Source organism: Urocitellus parryii, unplaced genomic scaffold (assembly GCF_045843805.1).
Source record: "Urocitellus parryii isolate mUroPar1 unplaced genomic scaffold, mUroPar1.hap1 Scaffold_53, whole genome shotgun sequence".
Taxonomy (NCBI): domain Eukaryota; kingdom Metazoa; phylum Chordata; class Mammalia; order Rodentia; family Sciuridae; genus Urocitellus; species Urocitellus parryii.
In genome coordinates this window covers 2914101-2929481 of record NW_027554068.1, presented here as the reverse complement: position 1 = coordinate 2929481, position 15381 = coordinate 2914101, and the positions used below count along the sequence as shown (strand labels likewise).

At 38.2% G+C, this 15381-nt stretch overlaps 1 non-coding gene and 2 pseudogenes across 1 annotated transcript; 2 read left to right on the top strand and 1 right to left on the bottom strand.

The window, feature by feature from the left end:
• The first annotated feature begins 519 nt into the window (after nucleotides 1–519).
• Nucleotides 520–1829, top strand: LOC144252698 (transport and Golgi organization protein 1 homolog; annotated as a pseudogene).
• A 1253-nt stretch (nucleotides 1830–3082) lies between these two features.
• Nucleotides 3083–15381, top strand: part of LOC144252707 (transport and Golgi organization protein 1 homolog) — a 29168-nt pseudogene continuing 16869 nt past the window's right edge.
• Nucleotides 6182–6288, bottom strand: LOC144252737 (U6 spliceosomal RNA). Its single transcript, XR_013343050.1, has one exon. It is a non-coding gene; the product is annotated as a U6 spliceosomal RNA (small nuclear RNA).

Genomic DNA, 15381 nt, shown 5'->3' with positions numbered 1-15381 from the left:
TGGGATTTGGTAGTTCAGAAAAGGAGGTACCAGACCAGGAATGGGGGATGGGAGTCATGGTGGAGTGGAGTGGGCTAGTTCAGGATGGACCAGAAAGGAGACATTGAGGAAAGCCAGAAAGGACCGGTTGGCGGAGTGGGGGGGGGATGGGTGGGTGATGACTTGTGAGGGCATAGAAGCAAAGGCAGGTGATTGGACGAGAAGGAGAGTTCTAGTTGCCAAGGCAGCGACTAGAGGAGAAGGTCTTCAGTTGAGGAGAAGGTCTTGACTAGAGAAGGACAGAGCTCTGGCTCTGTGAGTTCTCCAGTAGAGTCTGTGCATCTACCCCCAGATATCCCTGCTGACGTGTCACCCGGGAAAGGCTTAAGCCTTCCCGGGCGCCACCCCTCCCCGCCTTGCTACCCACCACCCCTCCCTGCCTCGCTACCCACCCGCCCCCTGAGCCCCCTCCAGCGCCGCCTGCCACTGCCTGCCTCAGCCTACTCCACCGCATCACGGGCTCACTGAGGTGACCACAACATGGCTGCGGTGCCTGGGCTGCTCTTCTGGCTGTTCGTGCTCTGTCCCACCTGGCGAGTGCCGGGCCACCCGGACCCAAGCACCGGCAGGCGCTGCTCGAAGCACAAACTCTGTGCAGACTACGAATGCACCAGTGAGTGAGCAGGCGGGTGGGCGGCCCGGGGTCTCTGCGGTGGCTCTTTGGGGCTGCATGGGGCTCCGATCCCCTGGTCCCCAGCCCTGTGGTCTGGGCTAGGGGTTCGAAGGACAACGGGTGGGGTGCAGGAGTGACAGAGCCTCGGGACCCTGTGTGTGTCCCCTCCGTCTCTGCCGGCGCCCTCCTACTTGTTGCCAGCGTTTTATTTTTCTCTACTGACTGAGGCGGGGGTTGGGAAAAACTCAGAGCGCATTGAAAGTGCATTCTCAGAAAACACTATGGATGGTAGGAACAATTTTTGGCTCAGAAGAACCATCCTCATGCAGATAGTCAAACAGATAATGCTCAGGGTGAACAAACTTCATTTGAACTTTTTGAAGAAATACTACCAGATAAATTGAAAGTGCCAGAAAGTGAAAGCAACAAAACCAGCAACATTTCTCAGGTCTCAAACGAACAGGAGAAGACTGATGCTTATAAACTTTTGAAAAAAGAAATGACATTCGACTTGAAAACCAAATTTGGCTCTACTGCTGATGCACTTGTGTCTGATGGTGAGACGACCAGACTGGTGACTTCATTAGAAGATGATTTTGATGATGAGGAATTGAATGCTGATTATTATGCATTTGATAAGGAAGAAGAGGAGAATGAGGAAAGCTTTGGGGAGCCCCCGTTACTAACCTTTATAAATGAAGAAGACATGAAATTCACAGTGGAGTTTGGAGTGGAGAAATATTCAATAGGTGAAGAGCAGAATTCAAATGGAGAAGATAAGGCTGAGGTAACTCTGCCCCCGGGCATCAAGGATGATGATAAAAATATACTGACAACCTTGGAGGATACTTTATTTATTGGCACAGGTGGTGATGAGAAAACAGATATGATGGATTTGGAGAATTCTTATTCAGAAGAAGAAGAAGAAGATGAGGAAGATTTAGTCCCAGATAGAAAAAAGAAGAAACCACAAGCAGCAACAGATTATATTTATCCTGAAAGTGCAGAATATGGTCTTTTTGTGGAAACCTCTAAGACAGATAATGATGAAGAGCCAAAAGTGGACATCGAACTTCATATTAAAGGAAAAGAGACAGATGTTCAGGAGATGTTTAGGTTCCACCACAAAGTGATGTCAATGACCTCTATAGGTAAAATCTTCCCAAATGTCATTTAATGTGTCTCAGGTGCTGAGATGCTGAGGCAATGGGGCAGACTTCACCAGCAGTCAAATTCATAGACCAATAGTGAATGGAGGGCCTGGGGTTATAGCTCAGTGGTAGAGCACTTGTCTAACATGTGAGGCACTGGGTTTGATTCTCAGCACTGCATACAAATAAATAAAATAAAGGTCCATCAAAAACTAAAAAAAATGGCTGGGGATGTGGCTAAAGCTGTAGTGCGCTCGCCTGGCAAGCGTGCGGCCCGGGTTCGATCCTCAACACCACATACAAACAAAGATGTTGTGTCCGCCGAAAACTAAAAAATAAATATGAAAAAAATTCTCTCTCTCTCTCTCTCTCTCTCTCTCTCTCTCTCTCTCTCTCTCCTCTCTCAAAAAAAAAAAAAAACTAAAAAAAAAAATTAGGCAAAAGCTTAAAAGAATAGTAGTGAATGGAATCTCAGGGTTGAGAAAGACCTTAGAAGCAACTGGTCCAACTTCTTAATAACTGCATGTTGGACTCCTGCTGTTTAATCAAACGTACCCCAGGCTCATGTAACTCATACTGAAATTCCACCCCTACAAGCTCTCAGTTCTAACTGGAATTCTACCTCATTCACAGAGCCTCAATGCAGGTCTGTACCCAATTCCCTTTAGTCTCTCTTGGTATTACTGTGTTCTTTTTAAATAGCTGTCATCTGTCCATTCAATACATAATTGTTGAGTATCTCTGCCAGGTGCCAGATGCTGTGTTAAGCCTTGGCTCATTCCACCTGCAAATCTGCAAACCAAGACTCCCTCTCTTTCAGCTTTCCTAAAATTTTAAACACAAAGTTTCACCAGCACTAAATCCATGTTTGTTGAATGTGACCCTGTCTACATATCTCTGGTTTTAAAATTTTTCCTTGAGTTAATATTGTTCTGGTAGCAGTTGTATGGCCATGGAAGTAGTGGAGAGTAGACTGGAGATTGTTCATTTTATAATTGAAGGGTCTGACAGCTCTAATTAGGATTTTGAAGTTTTCTTCTCTGTGTTAATTGTCTTTAGGAGAGCCACATATTCCAGGCACTGTGACTCATATATTTAGTGAAACACTCGATGAATATTGAAACTGAAGAGAGACAATTCTTATTCTATAACATAAAATAAAATAGCCATTTCCCCTTTCAATTTTAGAGCTACTTATAACAGAAGGTACTCCTGTTGATGCTGCTGATACAGAAAACCAACTAGCGATAAAGGTAGAAGAGCCAGCAGATGTCACCCTTTTGGACAGCATACTTTTCTTGTTACATTCATTCTTGCTTTATTTGTCTAAGATGGTAAGTTTGACATAGTTTCTTCATTTAGAATGTTGATTATTTATTAGTTTGTAAGTGGCTTCTGGTCATGAAGTGAAGAACTTAAAATGTCTTTATGAAAATGACTCCTGACCCTTTGAGTAGATAGCTCCAGAAACAAAAGCCATAGGGGTGTGGCTTAAATGGCTACTTGGTTTAGCACATGAGGAAGATTTGCTGTCTACCAAGGCTGGTCATTTGCATACCTGTAAAAACTTGGTTCTTCCCCTCAGAACCTTTCTTTCTGGCAGGGAGATAACAGCATTCACTTGAAACACAGTAAGATAATGGCAGAAAGAGAGGTATTTATTTGATGGTAGAACATTATTGTCCATAAATGCATTTATTATGGTTGGAAGGGTGATCAATAAGGTCATAAAGTAGTTGAGATGTGTTTGAAGCACTGGCAAAGGGCAAACAGGAGTCTGACATGTAGTTTGTTGTTGATTAGACAGGCTGGGGTGGAAGACGGAGGGGGAAGCTGGTAGTCAGAAGAAATGTGTTCAGAGAAATGGAAACATCAAGAAAAGGATATTTGGGGAGGGCAGGAGAATGTGAATAATTGGTGTTGTAAAGTGTGAAGTTGGAAGGGGATGGTCTGTTGGAGAGGCCAGCAAATCTTAAAGGAAGTCATGAGCCAAAGTAGCATTAGACCATTAATAGTGGGGATCCTTAGAAAGTTTTAAGAATGAAAGGAATTAGGTTAGATCTGTTTCTTAGAGTCACTTAAGGCTGATCTTTCTAAAGAAAATCATGATCCAAACAAGACATTTAATCTGTCTAGAAGCTTATCTAAGCATTTTAGGGCTTACCTCCCCCCCATTGGTATTTGTTGATATTGGACTTTTAGAATTTAATTATAGGAATGAGAAAGCTTTTAGAGGTTGGAGGATAAGATGGTCCTAGGGCCATTGTGACAGTAATCCTCCTAAACTGAAGTTGTTTCCTGTAGATTGTGTTATTTCAAGGCTTGAGTAAGAAAGATGATGATGTTGTTTTCCTTGTAAAATGTATAAATTTTGTAGCCAGGTAGATCTGGTTTCAAATCCCAAGGTTATCATTTAGAAGTTTGGGCAAATAACTAAACTTTTGAAAAAAGTTTTCCTCATCTGAAAAATGTAGATAATGCTTACTCCAATCATAAGAATTTAATGATTTGACAAGGTAAAGTGTCTGGTGAGGTGTCTGGCATTTTGAAGGGTTTTACCCCCACGTACCCCCTAATTCTCATGTAGGCAGTCAGAAGGTGGTATAAAGACAATGAATATACCTGGGGAGGAAAGACCACCAGGGTGGAAAAGATGTGGTGGGGAGAAACAAATCATTTTTCAGTTGGCTCCATGTTTGTTCATGATGGTGGCAGCCACCTGAGTAAGAGGTATATAGAAGCCAGGCAGTTAGAATAGTGATATTTCCAGTGATTAAAGCAGTCTTCCACAGTCATAATTTGATTATCAGAATGAATCAGCATCACTTGGAAAGTTAACAGCCTCACGATATGGGAAGGATTACTTTATTCATATTTTTAGGTATGCACAGAGCCCTCCTCTAGTTCTAGGTCGGGGGACACAAATGTGGTGCAGGTATGGTCAGTGATTGTACGGTGATAGGTAAGACATAGATGTGAGTGGTAAAGGAGAGGCACAATGTTAGGAGACTGATTTGAAAGGAGATTTCAAAAAGGCATTTTGATGGCCCAGTATGTACAGGACATTGTGCGAGGACTAAAAGAGTCTAACAGGTATAAGGCACGATTGTGATTTTTGAAAGCCTTAAGAAAAGGACTTAACAAATATATGCAAAAATTATGAACAAGTCAATGTAAAATCTTAAACAAGTAGTATGATATCTGATAGGACTGGAGAGTAATAGGCTCTGATGTGTTTGGGAGATGTGCACCAATCAGATTCATTGATCAATGGAATCTTAGTAGAATCTTAGTGTTAGAAGAAACCTTGGAAGTCAGCTAGTCTAGTTTCTCATTCATTGCTGTAATTTTCTTTACTGTGGCCCTGACGAGTAGTTATGAGGCCTGTACACCAGTATTTCCTAGCATGAGTCACTCTCTTACAAGGCTATATGTTCTTCTGTTGTCTAGTTCATCCTTGTATTGACTCCAAATTTTCCTTCACATGATTTTCTCTATAAAATTGAATTCTTTTCTACATAGAAATCCTTTAAATATTTGAAGTTATATCTTAATTTAAAAATTATTTTTAGTATTTTTATCATGGAAACTTTCAAATAAGAGCAGAGAGAATAGTAGGGGACTATAGGTAACCATAACATACTGTCCATTTCAGAATACTAGAAGAAAAGATTGTGAAAGTTTTACCATAGAGAAATGATGTTTGAGGAGGTAGATATATATTTAACCTGATTTAAACGTTACATAGTGTATACATGCATCAAAATGTCATGTTACCTACTTCAATAATTGTAGTGTTTGTTTCTATGTACTAGTTAAAGAATAAATTTAATTAGAAAAGCTTTAAAGAAAAGCATAGAGAATAGTATAATGAACCCACGGGCCATCACCCAACTTAACAGTAATTCCTTGATAGCCAATATCAGTGAGGTTTTTTTTTAATTTGTTCTAATTGGTTATACATGACAGCAGAATGCATTTCAATTCATTGAATATAAATGGAACAAAACTTTTCCTAGTTGTACACAACACATGTGTAGTCCTACATGTACCTCGGGTAATCAGGTTCATCTCATTCTACCATCTTTCCTATCCCTATGCCCCCTCACCTGTCCTACCTCCCCTCTGCCCAGTCAAAGTTCCTCCATTCTTTCCATGCCCCTTACCACACACCTCACCCCCATTATGGGTCAGCATCCACTTTCAGAGAGAACATACAGCTTTTGGTTTTTGGGATTGGCTTACTTCCCTTAACCTGATATTCCCATTCACCCACAGATGCCATAATTTTTTCTCTTTTAATGCTATAAGTAATATTCCATTTCATATATGTACCACAGTTTCTTTATCCATTCATCTGTTGAAGGGTTGGTTCCACAAAACTATGGAATGCTTCACAAATGTGGGTGTCATCCTTGCTCAGGGACCATGCTAATTTTTTCTGTATTGTTCCAATTTTAGAATATGTGCTGCCAAAGCAAGCACACTCTGAGTTTTAACAAATGTAGATACCCATATAAAAACTACCATAATCAAGATATAGAACAGTTTTTTCACTAGAAAAGGGGTTTCCTTGGGATCCTTCCCAGTGAGTTCCTTCACCACCTGTTTCAGGCAACCACTGATAAGTTTTTTTTTTTTTAACTATAGATTCATTTTTCCTACAGTACTATTTTATATATATGCCACTATAAGTGGACTCATATCTAGGAGTGCAATTGCCTCCTACGTTTAATGTATGTTTTTATCTTGTGTGATACTGTCAAGCCATGCTAAAAATGACTACAATCATTTTATACTTCCACCAGCAATTTAGGAGACTTCCACTTGACTTCATCTTCACTAGCACTTGGGCCATTCTAGTGGGTATGTCTTTGTGAGTTTATTTCCTGATAATTAATGATACTGAGTGAACTTTTTTTTCTTTTGAGATAGGGTCTCACTAACTTGCTTAGGTCCTTGATAAGTTGCCAGCCTCAAACTTGGGATCCTCCTGCCTCAACCTTCTTTTTTTTTTTTTGTTTTTGTTTTAAAGAGAGAGTGAGAGAGGAGAGAGAGAGAGAGAGAGAATTTTTAATATTTATTTTTTAGTTCTCGGCGGACACAACATCTTTGGTATGTGGTGCTGAGGATCGAACCCGGGCCGCACGCATGCCAGGCGAGCGCGCTACCGCTTGAGCCACATCCCCAGCCCCTGCCTCAACCTTCTGAGTTGCTGGGATTACAGACATGTGCCATGATGCCTGGATCAAATACTTCTTCATGAGCTTGTTGACCATACTGTTTTTGTATGTCAACTCTCTCTGGCTAGCTGGAATCCAGACTTCTCTCAGCTCAGTGCCAACTGTGGGATTGGTTAGCTTATAGTTGTTCTTGGCCCTCACAGGTACTGCTTAGAATGTAGCCCCAAACTGAAGACCACCTCCATGCAGATTTCTGGAACTCTTTTTCTTGTGGCTCCCATCTTTCTGGTAGTTTTCTCTACATATTTTTGGCTGCTTAATCTCCTGGAACTCTGGTCTCTCTCTGCACAGTGAGACTGTTATGCCCCATTTGGGTTCTCCTTCCCAAACTGAGGTCTAGAGGGTGCCTCCAGGTAGAATGCTCACCTATTTGTTCTCCTGCTCTTAGGGGTGACAGTTGCATGTCCCTTGTGGCTTTCTATCTGAAAAATAGCTCTTTAAAAATATATTTTGACTGGGCATGGTGGCACATGCCTTAATCCTAGCGGCTCGGGAGGCTGAGACAGGAGGATCACGAGTTCAAAGCCAAAAGTGAGGTGCTAAGTAACTCAGTGAGACCCTGTCTCTAAATAAAATACACAATGGGGTTGAGACTAGGGATGTGGCTCAGTGATCAAGTGCTCCTGAGTTCAATCCCTGGTACCAAATATATATATATGTAACTTTTTGCAATAATTGAAAAAATATGTTTGTGGGACTTCTAGGATATATTATAGTTTTGGTGAATAAATGACATCCCCTGGTACAACAATTTAACCTGTTTTCTCTATTGCTTTTTTTTTTTTTTTGGTGGTGCTGGGGATTGAACCTCGGGCTCCATGCATTCTAGGCAAGTGCTGAGCTAACAACCTCAGCCTCTGTCTGTTGCTTTATATTTCTTGCAAATTGGTAGTCAGGTTTAGGTTCAATTCAGAATAGTAAGGTATTCTTCTAGCATTATCAAATGATACACAAAGGGGCTTGAAATCTTTTTAACTTTTATTTGTCAATATGATTATCATGCATTTAAAAATATTTGGTGTGTTTAATCCAATTAGGAATAGTAATTGTTCTTACCTGATGCTCCATTCCCCCCCCCCCTTTTGCCTTGTAGAAGCCTCTTTATCTTGGCTCCTGGGACCCTTTGCCACCACCTAGTGGTCATTGTTACCTATTTCCCTTGCTTTTGAAGTATGAGATGTTCCACGTTCATCTTAAACATTTCCTGTCCAGACCTTGAAGGAACTACTTCTCTAAAATAACTTTGGTTCCTTTCAATAAGAATTCATATTTAGAGGCTACATTCCAAGTACTAGGATTGCTTATTGCTCAAATTGACTGTCATTTGTAGGCCTTTTTAGTGAACAAAGCTCAGAAATATGTGGGGGTTTTTCATCATGTCATTTAGATAATTCCCATGAAAATTCAGGATGCTAGAGATTTTACTTCACTTCATCTATCTTAGATTTGTGTTTTCTTTCTCTGATGTTGGAGTTCCAGTTTTCAATGACATCAATATAATTGTTTACAGTATTGTGCCACTTAATGACATTTTGGTCATTAGTGCATAATAATGGAGCTAAAAAATTCTTGTCACCTAGTATTTTTAATATCTTTTCTGTGTTTGATATGTTTAGATATATAAACATTTACAATGTTACAATTGTCTACAGTATTCAGTATAATAATATCTTATAGGTTTTTATCCTCAAAGCAATAATATACCATATATGAATACCTAAGTGTGGAAATGGCTATATTTTCTAGGTTTGTATAAGTATACTCAATGATGTTTGCACACTGAAATTACCTACGATGTGTTTTTCAGAATTTATTCCCATCATTAAGCAACATACGACTATATTTATATTATTTAAAATACTTTCAGAAATGTATTCCTGAAATGAAATGAAATTCTCTTGTCTTTAAGCTATATCCCACTAAGGTGTGTTTGAAATAACTCATTTCTGTGGTTTGTCACCAAGTTGATATCACAGGTTGTTTCATTTTTGCTTTCAATATTTAGGTATTACTTTTTAAGATTTTTTAATTTATTTTACAATTATTTAAATATTTAGAAGAGCCAAAGTTAATTTGTAAAAATAAGTTGTTTCTGTTTTTTTGTACTGGTGATTGAACCCAGGGCTCCTATCCACTGAGCCACATACCTTGCCTTTTTATATTTATTTAGAGATAGTTCTCACTAAGTTGCATAGGGACTTGCTAAGTTGCTGAGGCTAGCTTTGAACTTGTGATTCTCCTGCCTGATTTTGAAAGAACTCTAGCTTTTGTCCCAGTTCTGTCTATCCTGATGTTACTCTCTTTTATAGTTAACTTTAAAAATTTATTTCATTATGTATTCTGCTATTAAAAAAATAAGCAAATGAGAAAAGGGATATGTAACTCAGTGGTAGAGCACTTGCCTACCATATAAGAGGCCATGTGTTCAATCCCCAGCACCATAAAAAGAAAAAGAAAAGCAAATGATTTTTACATCTAGCTATGATAGGTTTATATAGGTACTGGCTTCACCTTCCCAACTGAAACAACTAAAATAAATATGAAAAAACCCCACAAACATAAAATTTGAAGATCAAGCAACATTGAAGATCAAGCAACAAAGAATGGTTCTGGAAACATAAGGAACAAATGCTATGAGCTCTATAGTTGTCCCAGCTTTTACTATGTTAAGAGATTCCCAAGCCATGACAAAGAAGGGGAAGTCGGGCAGAACCAGAGGATACCATGAATTGAGAGATGGTGCTGAGATTCCAGGAAAACCAAAGTGACTAGAATTCACAGGGTGGAGTAACAAAAGAAGGTTTCTACATTGAGAGACAATTCTGGAAATTTGTGAAAGGCTCCCTGAGTGTTCAGCAGAGTATTGATCAGCACATAAGTGTGATGAAACTGCTTAGCAAGTCAGAGAAACAATCTTAAGTGATTAGAAGGAATAGGTCCTAACACAGGGACCAGAATAGCACCTGGAAAAAACTATCTAAGGAAGTTGGGTAGAATAATCAGAAGGGTGTTACCTCGGACTGACTATTACAATTTATGTCATACCTAACAAATATTCAGACCCAAGAGACTCAAATTGTTTCCAGTAATTTAACTGTATACAAAATATTAAGAACAGTAATTCGTAATGCATGGCATCGAATCAAAGCTTACCAGGCATGCAAAGAAGCAAGAAAAATACAATCCACAATGATGAGGAGAAGAATCATCCAATCAAAGCCAACTGAGAACTGGCGGAGATGTTAGAATGAGGTAATGGCATTTTTTTTAAAGTTATCACTATTATATTTCGTGTGTTAAAAAGGTAAAAAGAGATATAGAAGATATATTTTAAGAAAATCAGACTTCTAGAGTTGAAAATATATGATAAATACAGTGGATGGGATTAATGCCAGAATAAGCATTGCAATGAAATTGTTAGTGAACTTGCGAAGACATAGCAAGAGAAGTACCCCGAATGAAACACAGAATATAGTGGAGTGATACTTTTAATATATTTGAAGAGCAATAATGTTGGCCGATAATATCGTGCCCAGTGAAATATCTTTCTAAAATGAAGACTTGTACTTACATACAAGCTGAAAGAATTCACCCTACACTTGCACCAAGACAGCAGATGGAAATAATGGAATAAAGGAGTAAAGAAAATGGTTACTGTGTGCATAAATGTTTAAAATAATTTTTCTTATTTGAACATTTTAAAAAGTCATTGACTGTTTAAAGACAAATATCAGTGTAGTATGGGACTTAGAAAACATGTAAAGTAAAATACATGACAACAGTATAAATCTCAGAAGGGTAGTAACTATTGTAACGTTCTTATTGAATATGTGAAGTAATATAGTATCATCTGAAGGTAGATTGTGACAAATTAAAGATGTATATTCTAAACTCTGAAGCACTAAGATTAGAAAACAGAGTTATAGCCAATAGAGGAATAATAAGCCAATAGAGGAATCACTAAAAATACCGATAGTGGTATTTCTGCAAAAGAAGACAGAAAGAAAGAAAAGAAAAAGAACAAAGAACAGAAGGAACAAATAGAAGATTATATTAAGATTACACCTATGTACAGCAGTAATCCAGGGACAGGTAAGTGTCTTTCCTTCTGGAGTCCTTTCATTTGGACTCTTCCGCTTGGCTCTCCTTGAGCTGTCCCCCGCTGGGCTCTGCAGTTGGTTCTTTCCGCTCCCAGCCCCGCCCCTCGGCATCCTCCATCTGCTCACTGCAGTCCACCCAGTGGCTTTCTCTGATGACGCATTTTACGTGCTTTGGGCAAAAAGCGCCTGTGGAGGAAGGCAAAGTTCACTCCCAGTACCCGCCCCCTGCGCTGGGTCCTCCCAAAGTAGGAAACAGTGAAAGACAGGGTCCTGTGCTGTTCTGCAGGGAAGCATCACTTCCGCTCAGCTGTCCCTACACCATGGACTCACAGTACCTGCCACTGTGCTTCCCCGGGGGACCCGGAGCTCCTGGGACCCCTGTCCATGCTCTACGCAGCCCTCATAGCCAAGCTACTGGAGGTGACGGTCCCATTCCCAGGGAGGGACCCCAGCTCTGGCAGGCGGGTGGCTGAGTTCTGGCAGAGTGGGTGCACTGACTGTCATGGCGACGGAGAAATGGAGTGTGTCAGGCCCAAGGCAGGCAGGATGTGACTGTATTGTTAAGCGAGGCCGGTGAGAGTGGACTTGAGCTTTCCCCACTTGCACTTTTTTTTTTTTTGACGGAATAGAGGTGACAACCTCATGGTATGTTCCGAAATGCAGCCAACAATCCAAACAGCTAACGTTACTACAGGTCTTTTCCCTTAGAGACTGCTGGGGAATTGGGCCCAGATGACAGTTATCTGGTATTACCTGTAGAGGGCGGTGAAAACGGAAGAGTAGGCAGGTGTTTACTACACTGCCTTTGAGCAACCATTTAAAATTAGGCTTTGAATTTTATAGAAGGATGTTAAATTCAGAGAAGTTTATCTAAGCCAGTTTTCAAGAGTTGTCTGAAATTACATGTCACTTATCTGTTTATATAAGAGTGGAATGGAAGTAAGATATAAAATCTTATACATACATCATCATTGTTTTTATTTGTTGCCATAAAATTAATTAGTTCTTTCATATATTTAAGTTTTTGTCTTAAATGAATTTTTTAAATTCTAAAAACCAGGTTATCAGAGAAAAGAATGATCCAGAGGGATTCTAGCCAGGTGTTAGACAATGTGATGATATAGGGCCTGTTACAAACTGGAAATGTATGCTCAATTTAAAGTATTTAGATTCGGGCTGGGGTTGTGGTTCAGTGGTAGAGCGCTTGCCTAGCATACATGAGGCACTGGGTTCAATCCTCAGCACCATATAAAAAACAAAACAATGTGTCCACCCTAAAACTAAAGATACATAAATATTTTTTAAAAAGTATTTAGATTCATTATACTTGAAAACACTGCAAGAGAACAAAAAATATGAGACTGCCAGTATCCTCTCTCTTGAAGACGCTATTGGAAAATATTGAGGAGGTGGATTTCTGATGAGGAGGTTGGTTTAGAATTGCCATGATTCTTTGTGACTGTTTTGTTATAAATTTAAGGTTTCCCATTTTTTCTAATTTGTCTGTTTCAGCTGTTTACTACATTGCCTGATGATACTCAACCTGGGCCTGATTTTTATGGACTACCATGGAAGCCTGTAGTTTTCACTGTTTTCTTTGGGATTGTATCCTTTCTCATTTTCTTTTGGAGAACTGTTGTTGTTGTGAGTAAATTGACTTACTTATACCTTAGCACATAAGCACAAGGATTATTTTATATAGTCACTGCCCCCCCTTTTTTTTTCTTTTTCAGTTGCTAAAACACAAATTAGTGGTTTAAGTCAAACTAACCTTATAAAATAATTTAGTGTGGGTGCAGTTGGTATAACTGGTAATTCTTACAGCCATCCTAACCAGTAGTTTCATATGTATCAGAAGTCTTAAAAGTGGGATAAAAGATGGGATAGGTTAGATAAATATCCTTTTATGTAGCATATATGTCTAGTAGTCTATCTTAAAGAAATAACTATGCTTTGAAGATTTTGGTAATGTTTTTCAATGGAACAGTGTATTAGATTGAAGACTTAGCACAACATTATTTAGGGGTTATTGTATGTTTGATTAATGGAATAGTAGGCAGATTTATTTATTTCAAAGCTTTGAGGTACAGAAAATGCTCACAATTAAATGTGAAGTGGGGAAAAAAGCAGAAACTAAGATTTAAATGTTGATGAACTGTATGTTAATATAAACACATATAAACAGGGGGAAATGCTGCAAAGAAATACAGTAAAATGAGAAAAAGGAGATGAGATAATTTTTCCAGTCTTTTATATAAATTTTCCCAGATTTTATGATTTGATCATATGTTCAGAAAATACCTTTTTATTTGGAAGTATAGATTATGTGTTGTCCAAAAATCCATTAAATGTTTTGTTCATTAAGTTTTTTTTTTTCCTGAGCAGAATTAGTCTATGTCTGTGTATGTGTGTACATATATGTATAAGTGTGTGTGTGTGTGTGTGTGTGTGTAGGCTTATACATACTTATGTTTGTACTGTAGGTTATTCTGTTTCATAGTTATTTAACATAATTGGAAGAAAATTATTTTAGGTAAATGGACTTTGCATATGAAAATCCTAACATTTAAAGAGGCCAAAAGCATTGGATACAAATCTTTTCAAATCTGAGTGTTCTTTTTCTGATTTCTTAATTATTTCAGACATATCATTGTTAAGATAAGTTTCCTCTCCTTGTACAATTGAGAGTAAAATCTCTTAAAAAGTATTCCCTTCTTAAATAGAAGAATCGTTTGCCTGGATTCCTGTGAGGAATTTTCTAATCTCATTGAACTTTGTCTCAGCTAAAAGGAAAAAGGAAATAGAAGGATAAAGAGAAGGGAAAAACATGAAACCATTTTATATTTCTCCCTCTTGTTTCTTTCATTTCAAGAACTGCGGTACCTGTTTCTCTTTTCACTAGGTTATGTGGGATCTGGTTCCTAACTTGTTGCTCCTCAGTTTCAGCATTTGACTTTGGAACTTTAGTCCCTACCTTAGATGACTGCTTTTATGCTACTTCCCATTTTCCTCTGTTGCCATTTTGAGTAAAAGGTTAGCAAGGCTATGACATTAAAGAAATGTTCATTTATTTCTGTGTTGGAGTTTTCTGAATGCAATTTCCTATTACGAAGATCCCATGGATGATCCATGGACACATCTGAGTATCCCATCACCATTAATAACATAAGTTTGAAAGGACAAGTAATATGCTAAGTTACAAAGAAATTTAGTGATGTTTTAAAAAAAATTCTGCTTAGGTTTTATTATCAGGCAGTTTATTGCTGTCTTTTGGAAATGATTGTTTTTGTCCTTTCCAGAATATGTTAATTGTCATTTCTCTTGTTGCTTGTGCATTTTCTTCTAGCAGTCTTCCCTTTCAGATTTCTTGCTATATATTTAGTGGTTTGCAGAAATAAGATGATGTAGCCTCTTAGTTTCTAAATTCAGCCAATAGCCAAATTTAAATTGGAGTTCTAAGATGTTTTCTGGTGAGTGAAAGTGGCATATCTTAGTACAAAGATTATGCCTTTAATATTGTTTCCTCAGATTCCTTTTGAATAGTCATTGTTTCTAGACTTTATCCTGGTTATTTAGAATTGTCAAGTAAATGATTTTGAAGACACACACACACACACACACACACACATATACACACACACACATCTTTACTGTGAAATAAGGTACATATCTTAGTGTTTTTATGTCAGAGGCTATTTATGAAATCTCACTACCAATTATATTTAAAAGGCTTGTTAACCTTTACTTATTTTTAATCCTATAAATTATTATCCTGAACCAGAATGTTATTAAATTCTCACTTGGTTATGATTCTGACTGTTGTTTTACTGTTTCTATTGAGCATATGTTTGACATCAAATTTAATCTTTTTTCTCTCTCCTAGGTAAAAGATAGAGTATATCAAGGTAAATTTTTAGGTTTCTTAAACTTGTAATAACCCTTTGTATTGGTGTTTGATGTGTGTTTTATGTATGTTAGAAATAGATACAGTGACTTTTAATGTCTATTATCTTTTTTACCTCCTGAAAATTTTACTATTCCTAGGTTGCTAGCATGGATAATAGAGTAGATGATGATGGTTCCAACTCTGAGATAGGAGATAAAGAGGAGGAACAAATTGTGGATAGGGAGATGATGATAAGTTTTAATTTGGGGCAGATTAACTTTGAATATTGATGTAATGCAGATGTATTACATTTGAAGAGTATTTCTATGCTAATTATTTAATCATGCAT